Below are 16,211 nucleotides of genomic sequence, written 5' to 3' on the forward strand. Positions count from 1 at the left end.
CTTTTTGGACCTTGCTTACTCTACCCCCAGCTCCCTTCCCCGCACATCTTCTTCCTCTCAAGAAGCTTACAAAGGAGAAGTGAAAGTGGTGGAAAGCGAGTGAAAAATCTCCAGTGGGCAAAGGTTGAACATTCCCACCTTAGGAAATTCCCACTGAGAATTCTCCCTGAGGACTGACGCTGGTCATTGCAGTTGTAGTGTTAGCCCCATTTCCCCTGGGTTATTTCCACAGTGGAGACAGCCTGCAAACGGGCAGGAGGGTCGGAGGATGTGAGATCAACACAGACGGCCAGGGTAAAAGAAGCACAAAGTTCATCAGGATTAGGCTTGTAACCCTCTAGCAACCTACTCTTTAACTCAGAGTATGAGCCTGAGTTAATGAGCCTTTAACTCAGATAAGTGATCGAAGCTCCCGCATTTACCTCTCTCCTCCCTTCAGCTCTCTCCCCGCCCCAGCCTCCCACCTCCCTTGACTATCCTGACAACAGCCCCCCTCCATATGTCCCAGATCTCACATTCCAAGAGAAGCCTACCTGATTTTGCTTTAAATTCTTCCCTGTGAGCAGCTCTCTGGACTGCAATCTGCCCTGAGAGAGAGAGACCCAGAGCCCTTCTGTAGGCATCTAGGGACCCCTAGGAGGTATGGCCCATACAAGGAAAGGTTAAGAATAAAGATTCAAGGCTTTTCAAGCTTCCCTTCTTCCTGGGAATCATCCTCTTCTCCCACTCCAAGGAATCCTGGGCTGGTTGTAGTAGAGTGGTGGATGGGAAGATGTGACATAAGGACCACAGATGGTCTGGACATTTGACCAGGTCCTGGGGAGACACTGCCTGGATATGTAACTCCAAACCCAGCACTCTTGAATTTAAGTTCTGGAGTGAGGTGTTCTGCAGATCTCTGGAGGCTGTGTGGGTGTGGGTGTGGGTGTATGTGTGGTTTGTGTGTGTTGCTGGGGTAGAGGGCAGGAGGAAAAACCAAAACAAGATGGCTTGGAGCTTGGGGGCATCCCCTATATTTATTTTTCAGGAGGAACCGGGGACACGTCCACGAGTCCCAGTGCAATGGTAGGTTAGGGTCTTCCCCTCCCCCAGTGGTGAGCATCCCTTTCTCTCCCCGCAGCCCAGGATATCCTTGAGAAGTGATCTCCAAGCACTGATTGGCTTAGAGATCACAGGTCCTGCAGAAAAGTGCCTGAAGCCCACTTATTCCAGCTTCCGTCCAGGTGGGCTTTCAGATGTTCTCTTGAGGTCTCAGGTCATCTGACCCCCAATCTGCCTGCTTAGGCAGATTTCTCTGCCATGTGTGGGGAAGAAACCCCAGAGTCAGAGTCCCCAGAACTCTCTCACCCTCCATTGCCCTGGGGATCTAGGTGAGCCTCACTTTGACTGTTTTCTGTCTCCCATCTTCCTTAAGTGGGGGCTGCATTTTCCTCAATGGGGCAGGAAAGGTGTGAAATGGTTGCCTCCATCCCAGGAGCAAAGACTCAATTTCTGCAGCTTCCCTCCAAAGAGTCCTGTTCCTCCAGCCTGTTCCTCCTCATTTCATGTACATGCTGTGCGCCTTTTCAGAAGACCCCAGTGCTGCATTCTACTGAATCTCCCTTTCTCCCACTTGAGAGTGCTGGCCTGCAAGGGGGCTTATTTGTTGGAAGGGGATCTGATGAAAACTCCCTCAGGAACCAGCTCTTCCCAAATCCCCACTTGCTTTGGAAATAGGGGCCCAAACCCAAGTCCCCCGCAACTCAACTCACAGCGTGTGCAGAGGAGAGTAGCCGGCAGCAGAGACCCCTGGGGGGTAGCGTCCATGCCCCTGACACCGCCTCCCCCTCACCCCAAGCACCCCTGGAGGGTGGGAGCCGCGAGCACTGCTGTTTCTCCTAAATGTAGCGGCAGCTCTGGCTAGGACTTGCTATCTGTGTCATCCCCACTTCCCAGGCTCCCCTGCTCCTCTCCTGTTTCCACAGCAACCAGTCTGGCGACAGCTCTAGAGCATCCCCCTCCCCTCCCCAGTCCTGGGTACCACTAGAGGCTGATCCACACGCCATAGCTATTTTTAGCCAAAGTCCCTCCTCCTGGACAACTCAATGCTCGCCTCCTCACCCCCTCAGAAAAAAAAAAAAAAGAAAAGCTGACATGCTGGCTCTTTCCTAAGAAGCTCCTTGCCCTGAGAAAATACAAGCCCTGATGTGTTTGGGAATTAGGCATTTGGTTTTCCGGGGATTCACCTCCAGTCGGGCTTCTGGGTGCTGGAAGGTTTGAAGTTCCTGGAATGGCCTGGCAAGATGGAAAAGGCGGTGCTGAGTAATACGATCTCATGAGGCAGTTTCCCAGGTTCAAGTCAGGCTCTTGGTCAGGCCCGCCATCACAGTCTTCATTTTGGAGAGGCCACTCTGATCCAGAAGAAAGTAGTCAGAGAGAAAAGAGATCCACCCAAGGAAGGGACGTAGGGTCAGGGATTCTAACCTTTGTCACTGATTTGCGAGGTGACCCATTTCAGTCAGCCACAGTTGCTCCATCTTTCCCAGGACGTGGATATGTGCAAATAGCCTCTTTCCACCTACTTCACAGGGTGTGCAGATTGAATGAGGCAATGTGAATAGAAGGGCTTTGGAGTGTAGTTTATTAACAGTGAAAAGTCTAGAAACAGCCCAGATGTCCAACAGAAAAGGCTAGGTTAGGGCTTATAACTCTTCATTCAACAAACTCTCATGGAGCCCAAGTGCCAGGTAATGTGCTGGGTGGAAGCAGTTACAGAAATAAGTCCCTGCCCACCAGAAGCACATGGCTGCTCGGGAGAAAGACACATTAGCACAGAATTCTGACACTGCTGCTGCTGCTGCTGAGTCGCTTCAGTTGTGTCCGACTCTGTGCGACCCCATAGACAGCAGCCCACCAGGCTCCCCCGTCCCTGGGATTCTCCAGGCAAGAACACTGGAGTGGGTTGCCATTCCCTTCTCCAATGCAGGAAAGAGAAAAGTGAAAGTGAAGTCGCTCAGTCGTGTCCGACTCTTAGCGACCCCATGGACTGCAGCGCACCAGGCTCCTCCGTCCATGGGATTTTCCAGGCAAGAGTACTGGAGTGGGGTGCCATTGCCTTCTCCAAATACTGACACTACTATTAAGGATTCTTTGAGTATCAGCTCTGAGCTAGACACACCTCATTTAAAAACCCTGGGTGATACCCTATGAGATAAGTACTATTTTCTCTATTTATGGATGAGAAAACTAAAACTGAGAAAGGTTATATGGTTTACTGAATGTCACAGAGTTGGCATGCAGAGAAGTTGGCAGAGAAGTGGTCCCACTCACACATCTGTGTCACATCCCAATGCCCCACTCCCTTGGTAATGCAACATCTATGGCAAAGCAATATAAGCAGTTACGATGTTCGTATATGTAAACACGCATGTTGGCACACTGTTACGTAAAAACCAGAACATGGAAGTATTCTCTCTTGTTTTTTTTGCCACCAACTCAGCTTGTAGGATCGTAGTTCCCTGCGCCGTGCTTAGTTGCTCAGTCGTGTCCGACTCTTTGCGACCCCATGGACTGTAGCCCGCCAGGCTTCTCTGTTCATGGGGGTTCTCCAGGCAAGAATACTGGAGTGGGTTGCCGTGCCCTCCTCCAGATCTTCCCAACCCAGGGACTGAACACAGGTCTCCCGCATTGCAGGCAGATTGTTTATCGTCTGAACCACCAGGGAAGCCCAACTAGGGATCAAATCAGTGCCCTGGGCAATGGAAGTGTGGACTCCTAACCACTGGACCACCAGGGAATCCCAAAAGTATTCTTATTCATTGATCATAACTGTAAAGACATAGCTTTAGGAGCAACGATAAAAAAAAAAAATCAAGAAAAAAATTGGAGGAATGCAAATACTTGAATGTTCACTTTCCCCAGGGAAATGATTAAAAGCACAGAGTGGTAGACGACATCAGTATTATTATAGCCTATGTGTTGATCAATTCTCCAGCTGCCTTAAAGTTGGAACAGTGAGCTAAAGGAGTGGGAAGATGTAGAAATGGATACTGGCCAGTTAGAAGTTCCTGAAATGGCTCGGCAAGGTGGAAAAAGGAGCGCTGAGTAATGTAGTCTCAGGAGGCAGAGTCCTGGGTTCAAGTCCCAGTGCTATCCCTTAGGAGCTGGGTCACTTTGAGCAAGTTACTTAACCTCTGTGAACAGTTTCTTCATCTAAGAACTGAGAACACCTGTACTGTTCATCTCTGGGGATGTTGTCGTGAGGATTACACAAGGCAGGGACTGGCACGTTGTAAGCACTCGGTGCGTGTGTGTGTGCTAGGTGGCCTCAGTCGTGTCTGACTCTTTGCCACCCCATGGGCTGTAACCCACCAGGCTCCTCTGTCCGTGGGATTCTCCAGGCAAGAATACTGGAGCTGGTTGCCATGCCCTCCTTCAGGGCATCTTCCTGACCCAGGGAAAAACCTGTGGCCTTTCTGTCTCCTGCATCGGCAGGCGGGTTCTTTACCACTAGCGCCACCTGGAGATGCTAGCTATGGTCTCCTTCTCATTATCCTCCGCCCAGGCATCTCCTGAAATCCCTGCCCACCCAGTGCCACCTTCTCCTGTTCTAGGGCCACCTAGTGAGACCTGCAGGGGGCACTCCCGGTACACTGCCCTCCTCGCCTCGCCTCCTCGCCTGTGTTTCTGGTTCTAAGTGGAAATATCGAGTTTTCAGCCTGAGATTGGCATCAGGAGGGCAGCTAGAGCCCTGTCAGCATCCCTGTCTCCTGGGCCTAGCCCTGTCACCCGAGCCTCGGGACTACTAGCCCGCCCTTCTCTGTCCTGCCAAGCAGCCACTCACGTTGGTGCCACTGTGCCAGGAGCCCAGGGAGAAGAAACCAAACTCCTGGGCAAGAACGTATTTGCATAGAACTGGCCCCATTTCCTGGAGGGGGAGATGGCAGGGCTGACAGGGCCCCCCAGAAGCTGTATCAGCCAGCCCCCTGCCTCAGTCTAGGCTGCCTTGAGCATAGCCTTGTTGACAAAGAAGAAGCCCACAACCCCCTGCCCTGCTTTGCAGATCCTTCTGGTCCTGGATTTTACCTGGCATCTAACCTCAACTCTTTGTTTATCATTGAACTTGAACAGAGCGAGGGAAAAAACATTTTCTTAGGTACCAGGAGACAGAAACATAGGCAAGATCCCAGCTCTCAGTATTATGGGATGAAGAAAACACCTTTACAAGGAACCAATTAAATATGTCAGTACAGTGTAATGATGGGAGATTGGGTTTGTAACTGGAAAATATTGAGGGCAGGAGGGTCACAGCTGGGGCCACATTGCTGGTCTATAAAGAAACTTAGTACAAAACAGCAAAAAGGAACCCTCTCTGGGCAGATGTACTCCTTACGACATGTAGCAAATGGTACTTTGGGGTTAAAAAAGTAAAAACGGGAGTCCCTTCAGTAAACACTGCTCTGAGCTATGGTGCAACAAAAGACAAACTGAATGCCGGTCCTCAGTTTGCCCCCTCAGCAGATGCCTTTGTGCAGTCCACAAACTGTGCAACTGTATGTGGCAGCCTTGGGATCAACCAATCTGGGAAGGTTTCCTTGATCAATATCATGAAACTTCTTGGGTAAAAGGCTGGAAGTGGGAGAAGCATGATGGAGTCAGGAAATGGTTGAGGGTCTGAGCTTAATGGAGCAAGGAGGCCAATCAGATAGATCATAACAATTTCTATAGATTCAAGGGAGATGAGGCCCTAGAAAATTCAGAGGAGAGGGAGCATATGTTTGCCGGAGTGCATGTGGCTGGAGATTAGGATGGAGTGGGGAGAAGTGGAGCACAGATCCAGGCACACGGAGCCCCAGCGGGCTTCTGAAGCTGAGGGCTTTTCTGTCCTCTGGCTGAGTTCAGGAGAGCAAGAGGATCAGAGCCTTCTCATACACAGGTCTATCTTGCTTTATAGGATTGGCTGGAAGTAGACCAGGATTTAAAAGTCAAGGCATTTAGAGGTAGTCCAGAATTAGTCCTCACTTTACAGGTAAGAGATGGGTCCCAAGAGAATAGACAGGACTGAGATTCAGGCTGCCTGGCTCCTGGTCCCTGGTTGTTTGTGTATTCCATGTTACCTCCCTCCTACTGCAGTACATTGGGTGTTAATAGAATTTCTGTCCATTGGACCAGTTAGAAAGGTCCTAATTAAAAAAAAAAAAACAGTACTAGTGACAGATTTATTTTCTTGGGCTCCAAAATCACTGAGGATGGTGGTTGTTGTCATTCAGTGGCTCAGTCATGTCCGACTCTTTGCGACCCCCTGGACTGCAGCACACCAGGCTTCCCTGTCCTTCACCATCTCCCAGAGCTGGCTCAAACTCATGTCCATTGAATCAGTGATGCCATCCAAACATCTCATCCTTTGTCATCCCCTTCTCCTACTGGCTTCAATCTTTCCCAGCATCAGGGTCTTTTCCAATGAGTTGGCTGTTTGCATCAGGTGGCCAAAGTATTGGAGCTTCAGTTTCAGCATCAGTCCTTCTAATGAATATTCAGGATTAATTTCTTTTAGGATTGACTGGTTTGATCTCCTTGCTGTCCAAGGGACTCTCAAGAGTCTTCTCCAACACCACAGTTCCAAAGCATCAATTCTTCGGCACTCAGCCTTCTTTATGGTCCAACTCTCACTTCCATGCATGACTACTGGAAAAATCATAGCTTTGATTAGATGGACCTTTGTCAGCAAAGTAATGTCTCTGCTTTTTAATATGCTGTCTAGGTTGGTCATAGCTTTTCTTCCAAGGAGCAAGCATCTTTTAATTTCATGGCTGCAGTCACCATCTGCAGTGATTTTGGAGCCCAAAAAAATAAAGTCTGACACTGTTTCCATTGTGAATGGTGATTGCATCCATGAAATTAAAAGACTCTCGCTCCTTAGTAGGAAAGCTACAACAAACCTAGACAGTGTATTAAAAAGTAGAGACATCACTTTGCCAACAAAGGTCTGTATAGTCAAAGCTATGGTTTTTACAGTAGTCATGTATGGATGTGAGTTGGACCATGAAGAAGGCTGAGTGTTGAAGACTTCATGCTTTCAAACTGTGGTGCTGTAGAGGACTCTTGAGAGTCCCCTGGACAGCAAGCAGATCAAACCAGTCATTCCTAAAGGAAATCAATCTTGAATATTCATTGGAAGGACTGATGCTGAAGTCAAAGCTCCAATACTTTGGCCACCTGATGTGAAGAGCCAACTCGTTGGAAAAGACCCTGATGTTAGGAAAGATTGAAGGCAAAAGGAGAGGGGAGTGGCAGAGGATGAGACGGCTAGATAGCATCACTGACTCAATGGACAGGAGTTTGAGTACATTCCAGGAGCCAGCGGAGGACAGAGGAGCCTGGAGTGCTGCAGTCCACGGTGCCGCAGAGTCGAGACACAACTCAACGACTGAGCGACACAAGAGGAACCGCGTAGTTACAGAAATTCTGGGACGAACACTTCGGTAGTGTGATTAAGCATCCCGTAACTTATGTCTTATAAGTGTGAGTCTGTGGATATCTCATTTACTGAAAGGAAGTGGTATATCTAAATAATGGATCCATTCATGACTGCGGGGGGCAGGGGGAAGGCTCAGTCCCTCTCTTGGCTTTCTCTTCTGTGGTCTGAATTATCCAGCTAGTAGTCACCCTACTACTAATGGAAATTGTTCAGCCTTATGGGGCCTGAACCCTAAAATGCCCCTTGGCATCCTGTGGTGAGCATTGTCAACGTCTCTGCTATTTCTAGGTGGCACCCCTGACTGTGAAGTGTTGTCTGCTCTGAGCCTCCTCATGCCTCCCGACGCAAAAGTCCCTTTTCTGTGTCCACTGGCCTTTCCCAGCAGGAGCCCCTCATACTGCTGCCCACTTGTGGACTCTCCTCCCCGAACAGGTTTCTCACCTCTGCTGTGCTCTGTGCTCTGAGGAAGCCCCTGCCCTACTACGGATGAGATAAAGGAAGAGATGAGGCCAAAGTTGGAAGGAGTGAGTCGGAAAGGAGTCATTGAAAGTAAGAAAGATAGAACTTGCTAAAGTGAGGAATGGGGTGAGGGGGAGGTCCTCAAAGGATGACGGTTCCCCAAACTGGGAAACACTAGACATTGCAACCCTGGCAAATTTTTCATACCAACATGTGCTCATAATGACGAGTTTATGTTTCAGCCATGCAAATTCACTCTAGTATTACCTTGAGACAAACTTTGGAGTCCAACATACGTGGATTCAAACTCCAAATCTAACACTTTCTGCTCTGTTACCATAGGTGAGCTGCCGAACCTCTCCGTTTTCCCATCTCAAGTAATATGTGTACCTTGCAACACTCACACATATGAATTTCCTATGCCTGTACTATTGATTCCATATTGGTCTCCTAGTGACTGTTTTTAGACTTCTCTTTTGTAACAAGACAAAAATTAAAAACTGACTATGCAAAAAGCAATATACATAATAGATATCTCTATAATTGTATACAACATAGAAAGAACAAAACTTTTATTTAAATCACTATTTTAAAATGGAAAACTTAACAGTGCCTTTCAAGTTATCCGTGCACTTCCTACAGTCTCCACACACCTGCTCTTCTAGAACATCTAAGTGCTTTCTAACTGTCCCGTCCTGCCACACCTTGAGTTTCCATGAATGACTTTTCTGAATTACACAGAATTGAAGACTTTTTGTAAGGAACTTCTCCAGAGACTTCTTCACCACTAGGTATCTCTTTCTGCTTCTGCCCTTTGATTCTTCCTCTCCCAACTCCTCAGAGGAGTACTCTAAGCATCAAGCTAGCGAGTTTGGGTTGTGACCTGTTAGCAAGGGCCACCAGTTTGGAGTTTTGATCCAAGGACACAAGGAGTGACATGGTGAATACAGGCTGCCTCTTCCTTTGAGACTGGAGGGAAAGGTGAAGGGCAGGTCAAGGTCCTGGGCTGCTAGGGATCTTCCTGACCCTAAAAGTGGCCATGGGATGAAAAAGAATATCCTAGAGAAATAGGCCAAAGGGAGACATGACAGAATTTAGTTGATGTGCCTATGGATGGAGCACAGGGTAAGGGTGAGAATGAAGATGACTTCTAACTTTTTAATCTGATTGACCAGGAGAAACACAGAGTAAGCCATGAGAAGTCACGGAAGTCATGAGGAGTGTCACACTTGGGGTGGAAGATGATGCGTTCAATTTGGTGCCTGTCCAGTTAAGAGTGGAAATTCCCAGCAAGGAACTGGAATTGTGGAGGTAACCCTCTAAAGACAGCCTAAGACTGAAGGCAGAGATCTGGGTATAATTCAGGAAACATTTAAGCCATGTACGCCATGAAGGCTCCAGCGGCAGGGTGGGGAAAGAGAACATAAGACTAAACCTTGAGTATCGGAGGAGGAAACTGCAGGTTGGGATGTAGGGGCAGTGGAAGAAGATGAGACTGGAGTGTTCTGGGTCATCAGAGGCCTTCTGTTCCATGGTTATGAATGTGGACTTGATTTGTAGACAATGGGCAGTCATTGAAAGCTTAAATTTGTGAAAAATTGAAAGCTTAAGTGAAACAGTCAGATTTGTGTTTCAGAGGCACTGGTGTTTCTTTTTAAAAGAAGGACTTCATGATTCGAAGGATTATTAGAGTGGAGAATGACTAAAGGTAAGTGTTGGAAGGCTGCTGCAGTAATCCTGGTGAGAGGTGATGGGTCCTGGACCACTGGCAGGCTGATGAGCTAGGGAGGAAGGCAGTGGGATTTAGGGGATTTAGAAAGTAGATGCAGTGCTTAGATAAAGGAGGTGAAGAAAGAGTCTAGGATTGCTGCCAGGTTTCATCTTGAGTCACCTTTTTGTTCAGGAAAAGCCTAGAATTGTTGCCAGCTTCCCTCCTGACCCACCTTTTTGCTCAGGAAGAGTCTAGGATTGCTGCCAGATTCCCTCTTGAATCACCATTCTGCTCACGTACAGATTAACCTCCCTAAAATTCTGCTCTAGCTTTGTCTCCCCCCTGCTCAAGACACCTTCATAGCTCTCCATCGCCTTCAGAGTTGACCTTGAATGGGCACAGCTCTATATTTGGTCCAGGTCTTCCCCCACCACAATCACTATACCTGTGGCGCTTACCTTCAGCCCAGTACGACCCCCTCTGCCCCCGTGCCCCGCCCCATGGGGGTTGTTTGAATGGACATTTATCCATCATAGGGCATTTAGAAGTTGAACTAAGCTAAAATTTCAAGTTTCTTTCCTTTTCTCCCCCCAAGATGTTTATCAACTCAATATGATAATACGGTTTACTGATTAGTAGTTAAATATCTCGGAGAAGGCAATGGCACCCCACTCCAGTACTCTTGCCTGGAAAGTCCCATGGACGGAGGAGCCTGGTAGGCTGCAGTCCATGGGGTCGCTAAGAGTCGGCACCACTGAGCGACTTCACTTTCGATTTTCACTTTCATGTATTGGAGAAGGCAATGGCACCCCACTCCAGTGTTCTTGCCTGGAGAATCCCAGAGACAGAGGAGCCTAGTGGGCTTCCGTCTATGGGGTCACACAGAGTCGGACACGACTGAAGCGACTCAGCAGCAGTAGCAGTTAAATATCTATGATGTATAGAAACGGGGAAGTAAATGTTTTCTTTCTTAATACATGCCAAGAATGGTAGATTGTGGAGAAAAACCTCTCAAAACATGGATTCAGATAATCAAGTAAGTCCCTTGTGATGATAAGGTTGAGAACCACCACTCTATATTCCAGTCCAATGGACCACTTTGCTGCTGTTTCTTTCCCAAGCCTACTTGCATTTTCCTGTCCTCCCAGAACTGTTGAATGCAGTTGTCTCTGCCTTAAATTCCCTCCCCATCATCTCCTAGTACCTGAATCCTCTGCATTCTTTAGGGACCTTATCGGAAGTCTGTCCTCCCACCTAAGACCTCCTAAGTAGAGTGCTCTTTCCCTTTCTGCATCCTCTAGCACCTCCCAGGCACTAGGGTTGCGTGTTCTGCCGCCTCTCAAACCAAGCCACTGCAGGTGGGAATGATGTCTGCGCAGTTCGCAGGACCTCACTCAGCGCTTAGAAAACGGCAAACAGCGTGGAAATGGTGCCGAGGGATATAACCCCGGAGCCCCCGGAGCCCGCCCCTTCGGCGCTGCCTGTCGGACCACTGGGCGGGTGCTGAATTCATTTCCACCTCATTAACTCGGCCCCAGGCCCGCCCCCGCCAGCTCCCGCTTCTGTTCCCCATCCCTGACACGACCGCCTCCTTTTTCTTCCTTCTCTTTTCTTCTGTCACCTTGCCAGCTCGGCTTCTATCGCTTCGCCTATCGTCTCTCCATCTCTTTCTCCTGAGTCTGTCTGGGTCTCTGTCTTTGGGTGTTGCTCTCTGCCCCGTTCCTGCAGCTGTCTGGGGCTCCGCTTCGTTGCTCCACACGCCCCGCCCCCTGCCCAGGCCCCTCCAATCCCGGCGGCTCGGGCCTGGCGCTCCACGTTCCTATTGGCCTGTCCGGAGCCCCCCGCCCCCGCCCGCCCGGCCCCTCCAGGTCCCTCCATTCACGCAAAGTTTGGCTCTGCGCTGCGGAGGGAGGGGGCGGCCCGGCCCGGCCCGGCCCAGCTCTGCCCCCGGCCGGCCCGACCCCAGCCCCGGCCCCTGGACCAGCCCTTATCTGATCCCAGCTCCTGGTTTAAGAGTCCTGGCCCTGCCGGTCGCACAGCTCCGTTCCTCACGGCTGCCCACCCCATCCGTCCGTCTGTCCCGCTGCCCATCCGAGGGGCCACTCCACCCTGGACCCAAGGTAAGACCCTGGCCCTAATGAAAGAGTGCTGCCGCCTAGGCCGGGGTCCTGTTTACCTCACTCTTCAGAGATACTGGGGCCCGCAGTCCCTGGGTCCCTACCCTGACTGGCCTCAGTGGTATGGTCCTATTCCTTAGCCTTCCACCTTGGGCGTCTGGGAAGGGCTCTCCAAGAAGGGAAATTTACCTAAGCTGGTCACCTCAGCGCTTTCAGCCCAGGAAGGGGCTTTCCTAATACCCCTTCCTACTGGGCAGACCTGCAGTTGCATCACAGCTTTCCAACTAACACAGTAACTACCACATATAACCGTGCACGCCCCACAGGCACTCCAGACAGCGCCCCCTTTTCCCAGGATCATCAGGTTACTCGCACTCCCATGCCCAGCCCCTTTCCCCCTCCCCATGCTGTGACACATAGTGACACCCACACATAATTCACACAGGGGAAGAAAGCTGTATGTGTAACCACTGCTCAGATTATACAGCTCAGATTAGGGAGATGTAGTAGCTTGGTATGGCTGGGACCCCCTGCCCACTTAATTTCTTCCCTCCACTCCAACTTGCCTCCCATTTCAAGACCTGCCTCCCCGTTAATAACCCCCTCCCCACTGCAAAGTGAGACAGTTGGGAAAGTGGGGTGGTGAATAAGCCAATACAAATTTGGACCCCAAGGAGGCCTAGGCTTAAAGCCTGATGCTGTTGCTTATCGATACACATTCTGGCTAAAGATTTTTAGCCTGTCTGCCTTGGTTGTGGTGCTTGAATTTTTTTTTTCCCCACCAGGACTGCTTTAGACATTTCTGGGTGGGAAGGAGATGGTGAGAGATTTGGTGTCCTGTGAGGAGTGACGCTGGTTTAGGAATGAGGGGGGGCTTGGGGTGGCTATCAGGAAACTGGTTTGAGGAGAGACCAGCAGCTACAACTGTGTTCCATTTAGTTTCATCTTGAAACTGTCTCCCTAATCTCCAAGGATTTCTGTTCTATGTTCCTGGCATGATGGTGGGCACCATCCTGTGCTGAGGAGCAGGCTTGTTAATTCCTTATAGTATAAGCTGGGTACTAGGGACCAAGTGTAGAAGGAACCAGGTGTCCTGGTTTATAGTTAGTTCTTCAGGGAGGAGGAAATGAGGGAGGAGGGGAGGGAAGGCATCATGCCAAGGAGGGGGGCCAGGGCTGGTCTACAGAGGCAATAGGCATGGCCCAGGCAGTGCCAACTCCTTTTCGCTGCCCTCCAGTCCTTTGGTGGTGGTGGCGCGGGAGGGAGAGAGGGGGTGTTGGGGGTGATCTGGGCCAGTCCAGCCTCCCAAAGCCCTTGCCAACCTAGGTCCTGAAAGGAGCTGCTGTTTTCTGAGCCATCCCCCCACCCTCCACCCTGAGCAGAGCAGCCAACTTGTCTCAGTGGATATCAAATGGCAATGATGGGGGGGGGGGATTGGGGGGCAGGGTTATGGTCTCATCCCTTGTGTGGTTCAATGCGGAATCCCACTGCTGCCCCCTACTCTGGGGGAAAAAATCTGTCTCCCCAACACTGCCCCACATGCAGTCTGTGGACATGTCTGCTTGTGTGGGAGGGTTAGTTGTCAGGCCCTTGGCATCTCCCACCTCATCCCTGTGCCCCACTGGACGGTGGGTGCCCCATCTCTGCAGCTGCACCTCTGTGCACACTGGCTTGGGCTAAAAGGGAAGGGCATGGCATAAGACCCAGGGGCCCCCTTCCCCAGTCCTCCCTAGGGACCAGGAAGCCTAGGACACTTGGATCTGGGTGAGCTTAAATGTAGTCCTCTGGGGCCATGCTGGGATTGATGGAATAAGGGGTTTAGGGCTCTGGGTAGGGGAGTGAGTCAGGCAGAAAGACCCACTTCTACAAAAAGGAGAAACAGCCTCTTGCACCTTTTAGTAAAATGTTTGGTTTCTGCACACAAGAAGGTAGGCTGAACCCCCTGGCATTGGTGGGGAGGGAAGGAGATGTTGGGCCACAGAGCCCCTCAGCTTTCCTGCCAAGGGTTATTTAGGACAGAACGAAGAAACTTCCACTCTCAATCCCCTCCCCAGCCAGCCTAGATTCTTCTCTTGCCTGACTGGTCAGTGCTACGGTCCAGGTTGAGGCCAAGCTGTCCAGGACGGTGGTGAGGCCCTGGAAGGGGCAGAGAGAAGGGAGAGTCCAAGGCACACTGTTAAGATGAAACTGTAGAAAGATTAGAGAGATGGGAGATCTGGAATCCAACTGTTTTAGCACCCAGTGAAGGGTGGTTGGAAGGGGCAGATCTTGGGAATCAGAACTTTCTGAGTTTATCACATCACCCCTTCTCTTCCACAGGCTGCGTTCAATGCTTTTCTCCCTTCATCCAAATTTATTATAGGTGTTGCCTCCATTTTCATGGAGAAAGTGGATCTGCGTGGTCCCTCTTCATCCCCTCCTCCCATCAGAACCTTGAAAGGGCAGAGAGAAAGGAATTATGGGAAAACCCTCCCGTGGGTGTCAGCCAGCTGGGAGCTGGATTTGAGGTGGTGGGGAGAAGGGAGGGGTTGGCTGTGGAATGCAGGAGGGAAGTAAGAACTGAAATGGTGGCCTGGAGAAGGAGGCTGGAGAAGCATGGGCTTGAGAGGGCTTAATTAGCATTTCAGGTCCCTGAAAAGGTGTAGTATTGAAGGAGTGGATGTGGCCAGTGGCAGAAGACCTGGGGAAAGGGTTGGGGCTGCAACTTGAAGGACTTAGGCTAGATTTCAGGAAGCATGTCCATAGAAGGAAAGAGATCTGAAATGGAGTTTGGAAAAGAGGGGGAGACCACCCTGTGGACTCTAGCAAAAACAAAAAAGCTCCCAAACAAACAAAATAAGCCCATCATTAAGGCTTGTGAGGGGAGTTGGGAAACTCAGAGAAATGCAAGGATTACTGTAACAGGTCAAGAGGCCTCTTCTGGAAGGAAGGTGCAACCCACAGTGCATCCCAGGGTGCATTTCTGTTGCCTGAGAGGCAGAGGCATAGCAGTTAGGAACACAGCCTTGGAGTCAGACTTCCTGGGTTTACAATCTATCTTCCGCCACTTCATAGCTGCTCGTTCCCTCATCCTTACAATGGGGCTAAAAGTTATAGTTATGGATTAACAGAGTCAGTATTTGTAAAGGGCTTGGAATGGTGCTCAGCAAGTGAAAACTAAAAAGTGCAGCTGTTGGCTGTCGTGGTTCCCCCACGTATGTGACTCTTTCTACCCCACCATCTTGCCTGGCTCCTGGGCCTGCCACAGCCCTTCCCTGGGGCTTTTTCTGAGGTCTGCCCTGGGTCTCTATCTCTCCACCCTTCTAGACTTTGGAAGGGTGAGAGAATTATCAAGTTGTTTAAGATGAGCTTCCTGTCTTCATTCCAACAGTCTGGCCACAGCCAGAGCCTGGGTCTCCATGTTCCTGGCCCTTTCTTTCCATAAGTTTTTACCTAGCAGATGTCTTGTGTTCAACTCAGATATGACAAATGTAACTGAACTGGTGAGCTTCCCTAAAAGAGTGTCTTTTATTCTGGGCAACTTATTTCTTCCAGCCAAAGATGGCAGCTTCTTTCTGTCCCCACATCTCACCCTGGTCCCTGCTTGGCCCTGCCTGTCCCCTCCCTGCCCATTTTCTCCCACCCACCACAACTCCTTTCAGGTGTGTGAGCCAGCCTCTTCCCTGCCCCCCCGATCAGCCTGTCCATCCCATGAGCCTGGGTGCCCACAGCAGCCTCGGTAGGACTTTCCTGACTCCCACCTTTCTTCCTCCTTGATTCTCTCCCTTTACTTCATGGAATCATCACTGGAATTGTCATCATGAAGCATTAGTTTTACCTTGCCCCTTTCCTACCCAGACATCTCTATCGGTTTTCAGACTAAATTTCCCAATCACAGTCTTCAACCTGCTTTATATAAGCCTTTCTCCTATCCCCTCCAGCACCCCCTCTTTAGGGACCCCAATCTATTCAGACTTTGTACAGAGGGAGCACATCCCACGACAATCCCTGAGCCACAGCCTTCTACCCTGGGCCCTCACACAGGCCTATGGATCTTAACCTTGCACCTCCTGAATCTCCATCCTCCTATTTCCCTATCTGCTCTATCATCTTGTACCCCTTCTTGTCAGCATCCTGCCTGTCCCTTGTCCTTTGTGTCTGTGACTTTGCCCAGGACAACCTGGGCAGTGGTAATGTTGGAGGGGACATCCCGTCTCCTTCAATAACGGGGGCTCCTCTAGGGAGGGGCCTACACCCCTGTCAGATTGTGGACCCCCTGAAGCAAGCGCATCTTTTCCCTCCCTGGATCCCTCTACCCCAGGGCACAGAGTGTCTACTGACCAGCTTGATTCTAGGTAAAAAGTCTTTCTGGTTGCTAATTCTGGGGGAGGATTCTGACTTTTAAGGCTTTAGAAACTTAGGAGTGTCCTAGACTAGGGTGCACATTCGTGCATGCTAAGTCACTTCAGTCATGTCCAACTCTGTCAAG

General features: G+C 50.1%; 1 protein-coding gene across 1 annotated transcript in view; it reads left to right on the forward strand.

Annotated features, from left to right (window-relative positions):
• The first annotated feature begins 11,621 nt into the window (after positions 1-11,621).
• KCNJ10 (potassium inwardly rectifying channel subfamily J member 10) overlaps positions 11,622-16,211 on the forward strand; it is a 36,079-nt gene continuing 31,489 nt past the window's right edge. Inside the window, exon 1 of the mRNA XM_040230131.1 lies at positions 11,622-11,746. The gene's annotated coding sequence lies outside the window, so the exon portion shown is untranslated. The remainder of the gene's footprint in view (positions 11,747-16,211) is intronic.

This window comes from Oryx dammah, unplaced genomic scaffold, assembly GCF_014754425.2.
Source record: "Oryx dammah isolate SB20612 unplaced genomic scaffold, SCBI_Odam_1.1 HiC_scaffold_28, whole genome shotgun sequence".
Lineage (NCBI taxonomy): Eukaryota > Metazoa > Chordata > Mammalia > Artiodactyla > Bovidae > Oryx > Oryx dammah.